Below are 15,859 nucleotides of genomic sequence, written 5' to 3' on the forward strand. Positions count from 1 at the left end.
AATGTGCCAAGACTGAAGTTCAAAACTTCATAACTCAACTTATCTTGATCGGATTTTGAAGTGGCATACCTCTAAATGTTTCTGGCGCAATTCTCTAAAAATCTGCATTCAAATTTAGAAATATATTTTTTTTTCAATTTTTTTGTCATTGTTCTGATGTATTATGTTGTCGTAATTCAGAAATGTCCCAGGACTTAAGTTCAAAACTCCATAACTCAACTTATCTTGATCGGATTTTGAAGTGGCATACCTCTAAATGTTTCTGGCGCAATTCTCTAAAAATCTGCATTCAAATTTAGAAATATATTTTTGTTCAATTTTTTTGTTATTTTTCTGATGTGATACAGGTATAGGAATTCACTAAAATTAAAAAAATGCCCTAAGGCTGAAGTTCTAAACTCCATAGCTCAACTTATTTTGATCGGATTTTGAAGTGGCATACCTCTAAATGTTTCTGGCGCAATTCTCTAAAAATCTGCATTCAAATTTAGAAATATATTTTTTTTCAATTTTTTTGTCATTTTTCTGATGTATTATGTTGTCGTAATTCAGAAATGTGCCAAGACTGAAGTTCAAAACTTCATAACTCAACTTATCTTGATCGGATTTTGAAGTGGCATACCTCTAAATGTTTCTGGCGCAATTCTCTAAAAATCTGCATTCAAATTTAGAAATATATTTTTTTTCAATTTTTTTGTCATTTTTCTGATGTATTATGTTGTCGTAATTCAGAAATGTGCCAAGACTGAAGTTCAAAACTTCATAACTCAACTTATCTTGATCGGATTTTGAAGTGGCATACCTCTAAATGTTTCTGGCGCAATTCTCTAAAAATCTGCATTCAAATTTAGAAATATATTTTTTTTCAATTTTCTTGTCAATTTTCTGATGTATTATGTTGTCGTAATTCAGAAATGTGCCAAGACTGAAGTTCAAAACTTCATAACTCAACTTATCTTGATCGGATTTTGAAGTGGCATACCTCTAAATGTTTCTGGCGCAATTCTCTAAAAATCTGCATTCAAATTTAGAAATATATTTTTTTTCAATTTTCTTGTCAATTTTCTGATGTGATACAGGTATAGGAATTCACTAAAATTAAAAAAGTGCCCTAAGGCTGAAGTTCTAAACTCCATAGCTCAACTTATTTTGATCGGATTTTGAAGTGGCATACCTCTAAATTTTTCTGGCGCAATTCTCTAAAAATCTGCATTCAAATTTAGAAATATATTTTTTTTCAATTTTTTTTGTTATTTTTCTGATGTATTATGTTGTCGTAATTCAGAAATGTGCCAAGACTGAAGTTCAAAACTTCATAACTCAACTTATCTTGATCGGATTTTGAAGTGGCATACCTCTAAATGTTTCTGGCGCAATTCTCTAAAAATCTGCATTCAAATTTAGAAATATATTTTTTTTTCAATTTTTTTGTCATTGTTCTGATGTATTATGTTGTCGTAATTCAGAAATGTCCCAGGACTTAAGTTCAAAACTCCATAACTCAACTTATCTTGATCGGATTTTGAAGTGGCATACCTCTAAATGTTTCTGGCGCAATTCTCTAAAAATCTGCATTCAAATTTAGAAATATATTTTTGTTCAATTTTTTTGTTATTTTTCTGATGTGATACAGGTATAGGAATTCACTAAAATTAAAAAAATGCCCTAAGGCTGAAGTTCTAAACTCCATAGCTCAACTTATTTTGATCGGATTTTGAAGTGGCATACCTCTAAATGTTTCTGGCGCAATTCTCTAAAAATCTGCATTCAAATTTAGAAATATATTTTTTTTCAATTTTTTTGTCATTTTTCTGATGTATTATGTTGTCGTAATTCAGAAATGTGCCAAGACTGAAGTTCAAAACTTCATAACTCAACTTATCTTGATCGGATTTTGAAGTGGCATACCTCTAAATGTTTCTGGCGCAATTCTCTAAAAATCTGCATTCAAATTTAGAAATATATTTTTTTTCAATTTTTTTGTTATTTTTCTGATGTATTATGTTGTCGTAATTCAGAAATGTGCCAAGACTGAAGTTCAAAACTTCATAACTCAACTTATCTTGATCGGATTTTGAAGTGGCATACCTCTAAATGTTTCTGGCGCAATTCTCTAAAAATCTGCATTCAAATTTAGAAATATATTTTTTTTCAATTTTTTTGTCATTTTTCTGATGTATTATGTTGTCGTAATTAAGAAATGTCCCAAGACTGAAGTTCAAAACTTCATAACTCAACTTATCTTGATCGGATTTTGAAGTGGCATACCTCTAAATGTTTCTGGCGCAATTCTCTAAAAATCTGCATTCAAATTTAGAAATATATTTTTTTTCAATTTTTTTGTCATTTTTCTGATGTATTATGTTGTCGTAATTCAGAAATGTCCCTAGACTGAAGTTCAAAACTTCATAACTCAACTTATCTTGATCGGATTTTGAAGTGGCATACCTCTAAATGTTTCTGGCGCAATTCTCTAAAATTCTGCATTCAAATTTAGAAATATATTTTTTTTCAATTTTCTTGTCAATTTTCTGATGTGATACAGGTATAGGAATTCACTAAAATTAAAAAAATGCCCTAAGGCTGAAGTTCTAAACTCCATAGCTCAACTTATTTTGATCGGATTTTGAAGTGGCATACCTCTAAATTTTTCTGGCGCAATTCTCTAAAAATCTGCATTCAAATTTAGAAATATATTTTTTTTCAATTTTTTTGTCATTTTTCTGATGTATTATGTTGTCGTAATTCAGAAATGTGCCAAGACTGAAGTTCAAAACTTCATAACTCAACTTATCTTGATCGGATTTTGAAGTGGCATACCTCTAAATGTTTCTGGCGCAATTCTCTAAAAAACTGCATTCAAATTTAGAAATATATTTTTTTTCAATTTTCTTGTCAATTTTCTGATGTGATACAGGTATAGGAATTCACTAAAATTAAAAAAGTGCCCTAAGGCTGAAGTTCTAAACTCCATAGCTCAACTTATTTTGATCGGATTTTGAAGTGGCATACCTCTAAATGTTTCTGGCGCAATTCTCTAAAAATCTGCATTCAAATTTAGAAATATATTTTTTTTCAATTTTTTTGTCATTTTTCTGATGTATTATGTTGTCGTAATTCAGAAATGTGCCAAGACTGAAGTTCAAAACTTCATAACTCAACTTATCTTGATCGGATTTTGAAGTGGCATACCTCTAAATGTTTCTGGCGCAATTCTCTAAAAATCTGCATTCAAATTTAGAAATATATTTTTTTTCAATTTTTTTGTTATTTTTCTGATGTATTATGTTGTCGTAATTCAGAAATGTGCCAAGACTGAAGTTCAAAACTTCATAACTCAACTTATCTTGATCGGATTTTGAAGTGGCATACCTCTAAATGTTTCTGGCGCAATTCTCTAAAAATCTGCATTCAAATTTAGAAATATATTTTTTTTCAATTTTTTTGTCATTTTTCTTATGTATTATGTTGTCGTAATTAAGAAATGTCCCAAGACTGAAGTTCAAAACTTCATAACTCAACTTATCTTGATCGGATTTTGAAGTGGCATACCTCTAAATGTTTCTGGCGCAATTCTCTAAAAATCTGCATTCAAATTTAGAAATATATTTTTTTTCAATTTTTTTGTCATTTTTCTGATGTATTATGTTGTCGTAATTCAGAAATGTGCCAAGACTGAAGTTCAAAACTTCATAACTCAACTTATCTTGATCGGATTTTGAAGTGGCATACCTCTAAATGTTTCTGGCGCAATTCTCTAAAAATCTGCATTCAAATTTGGAAATATATTTTTTTTCAATTTTTTTGTTATTTTTCTGATGTATTATGTTGTCGTAATTAAGAAATGTCCCAAGACTGAAGTTCAAAACTTCATAACTCAACTTATCTTGATCGGATTTTGAAGTGGCATACCTCTAAATGTTTCTGGCGCAATTCTCTAAAAATCTGCATTAAAATTTAGAAATATATTTTTTTTCAATTTTCTTGTCAATTTTCTGATGTGATACAGGTATAGGAATTCACTAAAATTAAAAAAATGCCCTAAGGCTGAAGTTCTAAACTCCATAGCTCAACTTATTTTGATCGGATTTTGAAGTGGCATACCTCTAAATTTTTCTGGCGCAATTCTCTAAAAATCTGCATTCAAATTTAGAAATATATTTTTTTTCAATTTTTTTGTCATTTTTCTGATGTATTATGTTGTCGTAATTAAGAAATGTCCCAAGACTGAAGTTCAAAACTTCATAACTCAACTTATCTTGATCGGATTTTGAAGTGGCATACCTCTAAATGTTTCTGGCGCAATTCTCTAAAAATCTGCATTCAAATTTAGAAATATATTTTTTTTCAATTTTTTTGTCATTTTTCTGATGTATTATGTTGTCGTAATTAAGAAATGTCCCAAGACTGAAGTTCAAAACTTCATAACTCAACTTATCTTGATCGGATTTTGAAGTGGCATACCTCTAAATATTTCTGGCGCAATTCTCTAAAAATCTGCATTCAAATTTAGAAATATATTTTTTTTCAATTTTTTTGTCATTTTTCTGATGTATTATGTTGTCGTAATTCAGAAATGTGCCAAGACTGAAGTTCAAAACTTCATAACTCAACTTATCTTGATCGGATTTTGAAGTGGCATACCTCTAAATGTTTCTGGCGCAATTCTCTAAAAAACTGCATTCAAATTTAGAAATATATTTTTTTTCAATTTTCTTGTCAATTTTCTGATGTGATACAGGTATAGGAATTCACTAAAATTAAAAAAGTGCCCTAAGGCTGAAGTTCTAAACTCCATAGCTCAACTTATTTTGATCGGATTTTGAAGTGGCATACCTCTAAATTTTTCTGGCGCAATTCTCTAAAAATCTGCATTCAAATTTAGAAATATATTTTTTTTCAATTTTTTTGTCATTTTTCTGATGTATTATGTTGTCGTAATTCAGAAATGTGCCAAGACTGAAGTTCAAAACTTCATAACTCAACTTATCTTGATCGGATTTTGAAGTGGCATACCTCTAAATGTTTCTGGCGCAATTCTCTAAAAATCTGCATTCAAATTTAGAAATATATTTTTTTTCAATTTTTTTGTCATTTTTCTGATGTATTATGTTGTCGTAATTCAGAAATGTGCCAAGACTGAAGTTCAAAACTTCATAACTCAACTTATCTTGATCGGATTTTGAAGTGGCATACCTCTAAATGTTTCTGGCGCAATTCTCTAAAAATCTGCATTCAAATTTAGAAATATATTTTTTTTCAATTTTTTTGTCATTTTTCTTATGTATTATGTTGTCGTAATTAAGAAATGTCCCAAGACTGAAGTTCAAAACTTCCTAACTCAACTTATCTTGATCGGATTTTGAAGTGGCATACCTCTAAATGTTTCTGGCGCAATTCTCTAAAAATCTGCATTCAAATTTAGAAATATATTTTTTTTCAATTTTTTTGTCATTTTTCTGATGTATTATGTTGTCGTAATTCAGAAATGTGCCAAGACTGAAGTTCAAAACTTCATAACTCAACTTATCTTGATCGGATTTTGAAGTGGCATACCTCTAAATGTTTCTGGCGCAATTCTCTAAAAATCTGCATTCAAATTTGGAAATATATTTTTTTTCAATTTTTTTGTTATTTTTCTGATGTATTATGTTGTCGTAATTAAGAAATGTCCCAAGACTGAAGTTCAAAACTTCATAACTCAACTTATCTTGATCGGATTTTGAAGTGGCATACCTCTAAATGTTTCTGGCGCAATTCTCTAAAAATCTGCATTAAAATTTAGAAATATATTTTTTTTCAATTTTCTTGTCAATTTTCTGATGTGATACAGGTATAGGAATTCACTAAAATTAAAAAAATGCCCTAAGGCTGAAGTTCTAAACTCCATAGCTCAACTTATTTTGATCGGATTTTGAAGTGGCATACCTCTAAATTTTTCTGGCGCAATTCTCTAAAAATCTGCATTCAAATTTAGAAATATATTTTTTTTCAATTTTTTTGTCATTTTTCTGATGTATTATGTTGTCGTAATTAAGAAATGTCCCAAGACTGAAGTTCAAAACTTCATAACTCAACTTATCTTGATCGGATTTTGAAGTGGCATACCTCTAAATGTTTCTGGCGCAATTCTCTAAAAATCTGCATTCAAATTTAGAAATATATTTTTTTTCAATTTTTTTGTCATTTTTCTGATGTATTATGTTGTCGTAATTAAGAAATGTCCCAAGACTGAAGTTCAAAACTTCATAACTCAACTTATCTTGATCGGATTTTGAAGTGGCATACCTCTAAATATTTCTGGCGCAATTCTCTAAAAATCTGCATTCAAATTTAGAAATATATTTTTTTTCAATTTTTTTGTCATTTTTCTGATGTATTATGTTGTCGTAATTCAGAAATGTGCCAAGACTGAAGTTCAAAACTTCATAACTCAACTTATCTTGATCGGATTTTGAAGTGGCATACCTCTAAATGTTTCTGGCGCAATTCTCTAAAAAACTGCATTCAAATTTAGAAATATATTTTTTTTCAATTTTCTTGTCAATTTTCTGATGTGATACAGGTATAGGAATTCACTAAAATTAAAAAAGTGCCCTAAGGCTGAAGTTCTAAACTCCATAGCTCAACTTATTTTGATCGGATTTTGAAGTGGCATACCTCTAAATTTTTCTGGCGCAATTCTCTAAAAATCTGCATTCAAATTTAGAAATATATTTTTTTTCAATTTTTTTGTCATTTTTCTGATGTATTATGTTGTCGTAATTCAGAAATGTGCCAAGACTGAAGTTCAAAACTTCATAACTCAACTTATCTTGATCGGATTTTGAAGTGGCATACCTCTAAATGTTTCTGGCGCAATTCTCTAAAAATCTGCATTCAAATTTAGAAATATATTTTTTTTCAATTTTTTTGTCATTTTTCTGATGTATTATGTTGTCGTAATTCAGAAATGTGCCAAGACTGAAGTTCAAAACTTCATAACTCAACTTATCTTGATCGGATTTTGAAGTGGCATACCTCTAAATGTTTCTGGCGCAATTCTCTAAAAATCTGCATTCAAATTTAGAAATATATTTTTTTTCAATTTTCTTGTCAATTTTCTGATGTATTATGTTGTCGTAATTCAGAAATGTGCCAAGACTGAAGTTCAAAACTTCATAACTCAACTTATCTTGATCGGATTTTGAAGTGGCATACCTCTAAATGTTTCTGGCGCAATTCTCTAAAAATCTGCATTCAAATTTAGAAATATATTTTTTTTCAATTTTCTTGTCAATTTTCTGATGTGATACAGGTATAGGAATTCACTAAAATTAAAAAAGTGCCCTAAGGCTGAAGTTCTAAACTCCATAGCTCAACTTATTTTGATCGGATTTTGAAGTGGCATACCTCTAAATTTTTCTGGCGCAATTCTCTAAAAATCTGCATTCAAATTTAGAAATATATTTTTTTTCAATTTTTTTGTCATTTTTCTGATGTATTATGTTGTCGTAATTCAGAAATGTGCCAAGACTGAAGTTCAAAACTTCATAACTCAACTTATCTTGATCGGATTTTGAAGTGGCATACCTCTAAATGTTTCTGGCGCAATTCTCTAAAAATCTGCATTCAAATTTAGAAATATATTTTTTTTCAATTTTTTTGTTATTTTTCTGATGTATTATGTTGTCGTAATTAAGAAATGTCCCAAGACTGAAGTTCAAAACTTCATAACTCAACTTATCTTGATCGGATTTTGAAGTGGCATACCTCTAAATGTTTCTGGCGCAATTCTCTAAAAATCTGCATTCAAATTTAGAAATATATTTTTGTTCAATTTTTTTGTTATTTTTCTGATGTGATACAGGTATAGGAATTCACTAAAATTAAAAAAATGCCCTAAGGCTGAAGTTCAAAACTTCATAACTCAACTTATCTTGATCGGATTTTGAAGTGGCATACCTCTAAATGTTTCTGGCGCAATTCTCTAAAAAACTGCATTCAAATTTAGAAATATATTTTTTTTTCAATTTTCTTGTCATTTTTCTGATGTATTATGTTGTCGTAATTCAGATATGTCCCAAGACTGAAGTTCAAAACTTCATAACTCAACTTATCTTGATCGGATTTTGAAGTGGCATACCTCTAAATGTTTCTGGCGCAATTCTCTAAAAATCTGCATTCAAATTTAGAAATATATTTTTTTTTCAATTTTCTTGTCAATTTTCTGATGTGATACAGGTATAGGAATTCACTAAAATTAAAAAAGTGCCCTAAGGCTGAAGTTCTAAACTCCATAGCTCAACTTATTTTGATCGGATTTTGAAGTGGCATACCTCTAAATTTTTCTGGCGCAATTCTCTAAAAATCTGCATTCAAATTTAGAAATATATTTTTTTTCAATTTTTTTGTCATTTTTCTGATGTATTATGTTGTCGTAATTCAGAAATGTGCCAAGACTGAAGTTCAAAACTTCATAACTCAACTTATCTTGATCGGATTTTGAAGTGGCATACCTCTAAATGTTTCTGGCGCAATTCTCTAAAAATCTGCATTCAAATTTAGAAATATATTTTTTTTCAATTTTTTTGTTATTTTTCTGATGTATTATGTTGTCGTAATTAAGAAATGTCCCAAGACTGAAGTTCAAAACTTCATAACTCAACTTATCTTGATCGGATTTTGAAGTGGCATACCTCTAAATGTTTCTGGCGCAATTCTCTAAAAAACTGCATTCAAATTTAGAAATATATTTTTTTTCAATTTTCTTGTCATTTTTCTGATGTATTATGTTGTCGTAATTCAGATATGTCCCAAGACTGAAGTTCAAAACTTCATAACTCAACTTATCTTGATCGGATTTTGAAGTGGCATACCTCTAAATGTTTCTGGCGCAATTCTCTAAAAATCTGCATTCAAATTTAGAAATATATTTTTTTTTCAATTTTCTTGTCAATTTTCTGATGTGATACAGGTATAGGAATTCACTAAAATTAAAAAAGTGCCCTAAGGCTGAAGTTCTAAACTCCATAGCTCAACTTATTTTGATCGGATTTTGAAGTGGCATACCTCTAAATTTTTCTGGCGCAATTCTCTAAAAATCTGCATTCAAATTTAGAAATATATTTTTTTTCAATTTTTTTGTCATTTTTCTGATGTATTATGTTGTCGTAATTCAGAAATGTGCCAAGACTGAAGTTCAAAACTTCATAACTCAACTTATCTTGATCGGATTTTGAAGTGGCATACCTCTAAATGTTTCTGGCGCAATTCTCTAAAAATCTGCATTCAAATTTAGAAATATATTTTTTTTCAATTTTTTTGTTATTTTTCTGATGTATTATGTTGTCGTAATTAAGAAATGTCCCAAGACTGAAGTTCAAAACTTCATAACTCAACTTATCTTGATCGGATTTTGAAGTGGCATACCTCTAAATGTTTCTGGCGCAATTCTCTAAAAATCTGCATTCAAATTTAGAAATATATTTTTTTTCAATTTTCTTGTCAATTTTCTGATGTGATACAGGTATAGGAATTCACTAAAATTAAAAAAATGCCCTAAGGCTGAAGTTCAAAACTTCATAACTCAACTTATCTTGATCGGATTTTGAAGTGGCATACCTCTAAATGTTTCTGGCGCAATTCTCTAAAAAACTGCATTCAAATTTAGAAATATATTTTTTTTCAATTTTCTTGTCATTTTTCTGATGTATTATGTTGTCGTAATTCAGATATGTCCCAAGACTGAAGTTCAAAACTTCATAACTCAACTTATCTTGATCGGATTTTGAAGTGGCATACCTCTAAATGTTTCTGGCGCAATTCTCTAAAAATCTGCATTCAAATTTAGAAATATATTTTTTTTTCAATTTTCTTGTCAATTTTCTGATGTGATACAGGTATAGGAATTCACTAAAATTAAAAAAGTGCCCTAAGGCTGAAGTTCTAAACTCCATAGCTCAACTTATTTTGATCGGATTTTGAAGTGGCATACCTCTAAATTTTTCTGGCGCAATTCTCTAAAAATCTGCATTCAAATTTAGAAATATATTTTTTTTCAATTTTTTTGTCATTTTTCTGATGTATTATGTTGTCGTAATTCAGAAATGTGCCAAGACTGAAGTTCAAAACTTCATAACTCAACTTATCTTGATCGGATTTTGAAGTGGCATACCTCTAAATGTTTCTGGCGCAATTCTCTAAAAATCTGCATTCAAATTTAGAAATATATTTTTTTTCAATTTTTTTGTTATTTTTCTGATGTATTATGTTGTCGTAATTAAGAAATGTCCCAAGACTGAAGTTCAAAACTTCATAACTCAACTTATCTTGATCGGATTTTGAAGTGGCATACCTCTAAATGTTTCTGGCGCAATTCTCTAAAAATCTGCATTCAAATTTAGAAATATATTTTTTTTCAATTTTCTTGTCAATTTTCTGATGTGATACAGGTATAGGAATTCACTAAAATTAAAAAAATGCCCTAAGGCTGAAGTTCTAAACTCCATAGCTCAACTTATTTTGATCGGATTTTGAAGTGGCATACCTCTAAATTTTTCTGGCGCAATTCTCTAAAAATCTGCATTCAAATTTAGAAATATATTTTTTTTCAATTTTTTTGTCATTTTTCTGATGTATTATGTTGTCGTAATTAAGAAATGTCCCAGGACTTAAGTTCAAAACTCCATAACTCAACTTATCTTGATCGGAATTTGAAGTGGCATACCTCTAAATGTTTCTGGCGCAATTCTCTAAAAATCTGCATTCAAATTTAGAAATATATTTTTGTTCAATTTTTTTGTTATTTTTCTGATGTGATACAGGTATAGGAATTCACTAAAATTAAAAAAATGCCCTAAGGCTGAAGTTCTAAACTCCATAGCTCAACTTATTTTGATCGGATTTTGAAGTGGCATACCTCTAAATTTTTCTGGCGCAATTCTCTAAAAATCTGCATTCAAATTTAGAAATATATTTTTTTTCAATTTTTTTGTCATTTTTCTGATGTATTATGTTGTCGTAATTCAGAAATGTCCCAAGACTGAAGTTCAAAACTTCATAACTCAACTTATCTTGATCGGATTTTGAAGTGGCATACCTCTAAATGTTTCTGGCGCAATTCTCTAAAATTCTGCATTCAAATTTAGAAATATATTTTTTTTCAATTTTTTTGTCATTTTTCTGATGTGATACAGGTATAGGAATTCACTAAAATTAAAAAAATGACCCAAGGCTGAAGTTCTAAACTCCATAGCTCAACTTATTTTGATCGGATTTTGAAGTGGCATACCTATAAATTTTTCTGGCGCAATTCTCTAAAAATCTGCATTCAAATTTAGAAATATATTTTTTTTTCAATTTTTTTGTCATTTTTCTGATGTATTATGTTGTCGTAATTCAGAAATGTCTTAAGACTGAAGTTCAAAACTTCATAACTCAACTTATCTTGATCGGATTTTGAAGTGGCATACCTCTAAATGTTTCTGGCGCAATTCTCTAAAAATCTGCATTCAAATTTAGAAATATATTTTTTTTCAATTTTTTTGTCATTTTTCTGATGTATTATGTTGTCGTAATTCAGAAATGTCCCAAGACTGAAGTTCAAAACTTCATAACTCAACTTATCTTGATCGGATTTTGAAGTGGCATACCTCTAAATGTTTCTGGCGCAATTCTCTAAAAATCTGCATTCAAATTTAGAAATATATTTTTTTTCAATTTTTTTGTTATTTTTCTGATGTATTATGTTGTCGTAATTAAGAAATGTCCCAAGACTGAAGTTCAAAACTTCATAACTCAACTTATCTTGATCGGATTTTGAAGTGGCATACCTCTAAATGTTTCTGGCGCAATTCTCTAAAAATCTGCATTCAAATTTAGAAATATATTTTTTTTCAATTTTCTTGTCAATTTTCTGATGTGATACAGGTATAGGAATTCACTAAAATTAAAAAAATGCCCTAAGGCTGAAGTTCTAAACTCCATAGCTCAACTTATTTTGATCGGATTTTGAAGTGGCATACCTCTAAATTTTTCTGGCGCAATTCTCTAAAAATCTGCATTCAAATTTAGAAATATATTTTTTTTCAATTTTTTTGTCATTTTTCTGATGTATTATGTTGTCGTAATTCAGAAATGTCCCAGGACTTAAGTTCAAAACTCCATAACTCAACTTATCTTGATCGGAATTTGAAGTGGCATACCTCTAAATGTTTCTGGCGCAATTCTCTAAAAATCTGCATTCAAATTTAGAAATATATTTTTGTTCAATTTTTTTGTTATTTTTCTGATGTGATACAGGTATAGGAATTCACTAAAATTAAAAAAATGCCCTAAGGCTGAAGTTCTAAACTCCATAGCTCAACTTATTTTGATCGGATTTTGAAGTGGCATACCTCTAAATTTTTCTGGCGCAATTCTCTAAAAATCTGCATTCAAATTTAGAAATATATTTTTTTTTCAATTTTTTTGTCATTTTTCTGATGTATTATGTTGTCGTAATTCAGAAATGTCCCAAGACTGAAGTTCAAAACTTCATAACTCAACTTATCTTGATCGGATTTTGAAGTGGCATACCTCTAAATGTTTCTGGCGCAATTCTCTAAAATTCTGCATTCAAATTTAGAAATATATTTTTTTTCAATTTTTTTGTCATTTTTCTGATGTATTATGTTGTCGTAATTCAGAAATGTCCCAAGACTGAAGTTCAAAACTTCATAACTCAACTTATCTTGATCGGATTTTGAAGTGGCATACCTCTAAATGTTTCTGGCGCAATTCTCTAAAATTCTGCATTCAAATTTAGAAATATATTTTTTTTCAATTTTCTTGTCAATTTTCTGATGTGATACAGGTATAGGAATTCACTAAAATTAAAAAAATGTCCCAAGACTGAAGTTCAAAACTTCATAACTCAACTTATCTTGATCGGATTTTGAAGTGGCATACCTCTAAATGCAATTCTCTAAAAATCTGCATTCAAATTTAGAAATATATTTTTTTTCAATTTTCTTGTCAATTTTCTGATGTGATACAGGTATAGGAATTCACTAAAATTAAAAAAGTGCCCTAAGGCTGAAGTTCTAAACTCCATAGCTCAACTTATCTTGATCGGATTTTGAAGTGGCATACCTCTAAATGTTTCTGGCGCAATTCTCTAAAAATCTGCATTCAAATTTAGAAATATATTTTTTTTCAATTTTTTTGTCATTTTTCTGATGTATTATGTTGTCGTAATTCAGAAATGTCCCAGGATTTAAGTTCAAAACTCCATAACTCAACTTATCTTGATCGGATTTTGAAGTGGAATACCTCTAAATGTTTCTGGCGCAATTCTCTAAAAAACTGCATTCAAATTTAGAAATATATTTTTTTTCAATTTTTTTGTCATTTTTCTGATGTATTATGTTGTCGTAATTCAGAAATGTCCCAAGACTGAAGTTCAAAACTTCATAACTCAACTTATCATGATCGGATTTTGAAGTGGCATACCTCTAAGTGTTTCTGGCGCAATTCTCTAAAAATCTGCATTCAAATTTAGAAATATATTTTTTTTCAATTTTTTTGTCATTTTTCTGATGTATTATGTTGTCGTAATTAAGAAATGTCCCAAGACTGAAGTTCAAAACTTCATAACTCAACTTATCTTGATCGGATTTTGAAGTGGCATACCTCTAAATGTTTCTGGCGCAATTCTCTAAAAATCTGCATTCAAATTTAGAAATATATTTTTTTTCAATTTTTTTGTCATTTTTCTGATGTATTATGTTGTCGTAATTAAGAAATGTCCCAAGACTGAAGTTCAAAACTTCATAACTCAACTTATCTTGATCGGATTTTGAAGTGGCATACCTCTAAATGTTTCTGGCGCAATTCTCTAAAAATCTGCATTCAAATTTAGAAATATATTTTTTTTCAATTTTCTTGTCAATTTTCTGATGTGATACAGGTATAGGAATTCACTAAAATTAAAAAAATGCCCTAAGGCTGAAGTTCTAAACTCCATAGCTCAACTTATTTTGATCGGATTTTGAAGTGGCATACCTCTAAATGTTTCTGGCGCAATTCTCTAAAAATCTGCATTCAAATTTAGAAATATATTTTTTTTCAATTTTTTTGTTATTTTTCTGATGTATTATGTTGTCGTAATTCAGAAATGTGCCAAGACTGAAGTTCAAAACTTCATAACTCAACTTATCTTGATCGGATTTTGAAGTGGCATACCTCTAAATGTTTCTGGCGCAATTCTCTAAAAATCTGCATTCAAATTTAGAAATATATTTTTTTTCAATTTTTTTGTTATTTTTCTGATGTATTATGTTGTCGTAATTCAGAAATGTGCCAAGACTGAAGTTCAAAACTTCATAACTCAACTTATCTTGATCGGATTTTGAAGTGGCATACCTCTAAATGTTTCTGGCGCAATTCTCTAAAAATCTGCATTCAAATTTAGAAATATATTTTTTTTCAATTTTTTTGTCATTTTTCTGATGTATTATGTTGTCGTAATTAAGAAATGTCCCAGGACTTAAGTTCAAAACTCCATAACTCAACTTATCTTGATCGGATTTTGAAGTGGCATACCTCTAAATGTTTCTGGCGCAATTCTCTAAAAATCTGCATTCAAATTTAGAAATATATTTTTTTTCAATTTTTTTGTTATTTTTCTGATGTATTATGTTGTCGTAATTCAGAAATGTCCCAGGACTTAAGTTCAAAACTCCATAACTCAACTTATCTTGATCGGATTTTGAAGTGGCATACCTCTAAATGTTTCTGGCGCAATTCTCTAAAAAACTGCATTCAAATTTAGAAATATATTTTTTTTCAATTTTTCTGTCATTTTTCTGATGTATTATGTTGTCGTAATTCAGAAATGTGCCAAGACTGAAGTTCAAAACTTCATAACTCAACTTATCTTGATCGGATTTTGAAGTGGCATACCTCTAAATGTTTCTGTCGCAATTCTCTAAAATTCTGCATTCAAATTTAGAAATATATTTTTTTTCAATTTTTTTGTTATTTTTCTGATGTATTATGTTGTCGTAATTCAGAAATGTCCCAAGACTGAAGTTCAAAACTTCATAACTCAACTTATCTTGATCGGATTTTGAAGTGGCATACCTCTAAATGTTTCTGGCGCAATTCTCTAAAATTCTGCATTCAAATTTAGAAATATATTTTTTTTCAATTTTTTTGTTATTTTTCTGATGTATTATGTTGTCGTAATTCAGAAATGTCCCAAGACTGAAGTTCAAAACTTCATAACTCAACTTATCTTGATCGGATTTTGAAGTGGCATACCTCTAAATGTTTCTGGCGCAATTCTCTAAAATTCTGCATTTAAATTTAGAAATTTATTTTTTTTTCAATTTTCTTGTCAATTTTCTGATGTGATACAGGTATAGGAATTCACTAAAATTAAAAAAATGCCCTAAGGCTGAAGTTCTAAACTCCATAGCTCAACTTATTTTGATCGGATTTTGAAGTGGCATACCTCTAAATGTTTCTGTCGCAATTCTCTAAAATTCTGCATTCAAATTTAGAAATATATTTTTTTTCAATTTTTTTGTTATTTTTCTGATGTATTATGTTGTCGTAATTCAGAAATGTCCCAAGACTGAAGTTCAAAACTTCATAACTCAACTTATCTTGATCGGATTTTGAAGTGGCATACCTCTAAATGTTTCTGGCGCAATTCTCTAAAAATCTGCATTCAAATTTAGAAATATATTTTTTTTCAATTTTTTTGTCATTTTTCTGATGTATTATGTTGTCGTAATTAAGAAATGTCCCAGGACTTAAGTTCAAAACTCCATAACTCAACTTATCTTGATCGGATTTTGAAGTGGCATACCTCTAAATGTTTCTGGCGCAA

This window comes from Drosophila erecta, unplaced genomic scaffold (genome assembly GCF_003286155.1).
Source record: "Drosophila erecta strain 14021-0224.00,06,07 unplaced genomic scaffold, DereRS2 tig00000092-arrow-pilon, whole genome shotgun sequence".
In the NCBI taxonomy this organism is placed as follows: Eukaryota; Metazoa; Arthropoda; class Insecta; order Diptera; family Drosophilidae; genus Drosophila; species Drosophila erecta.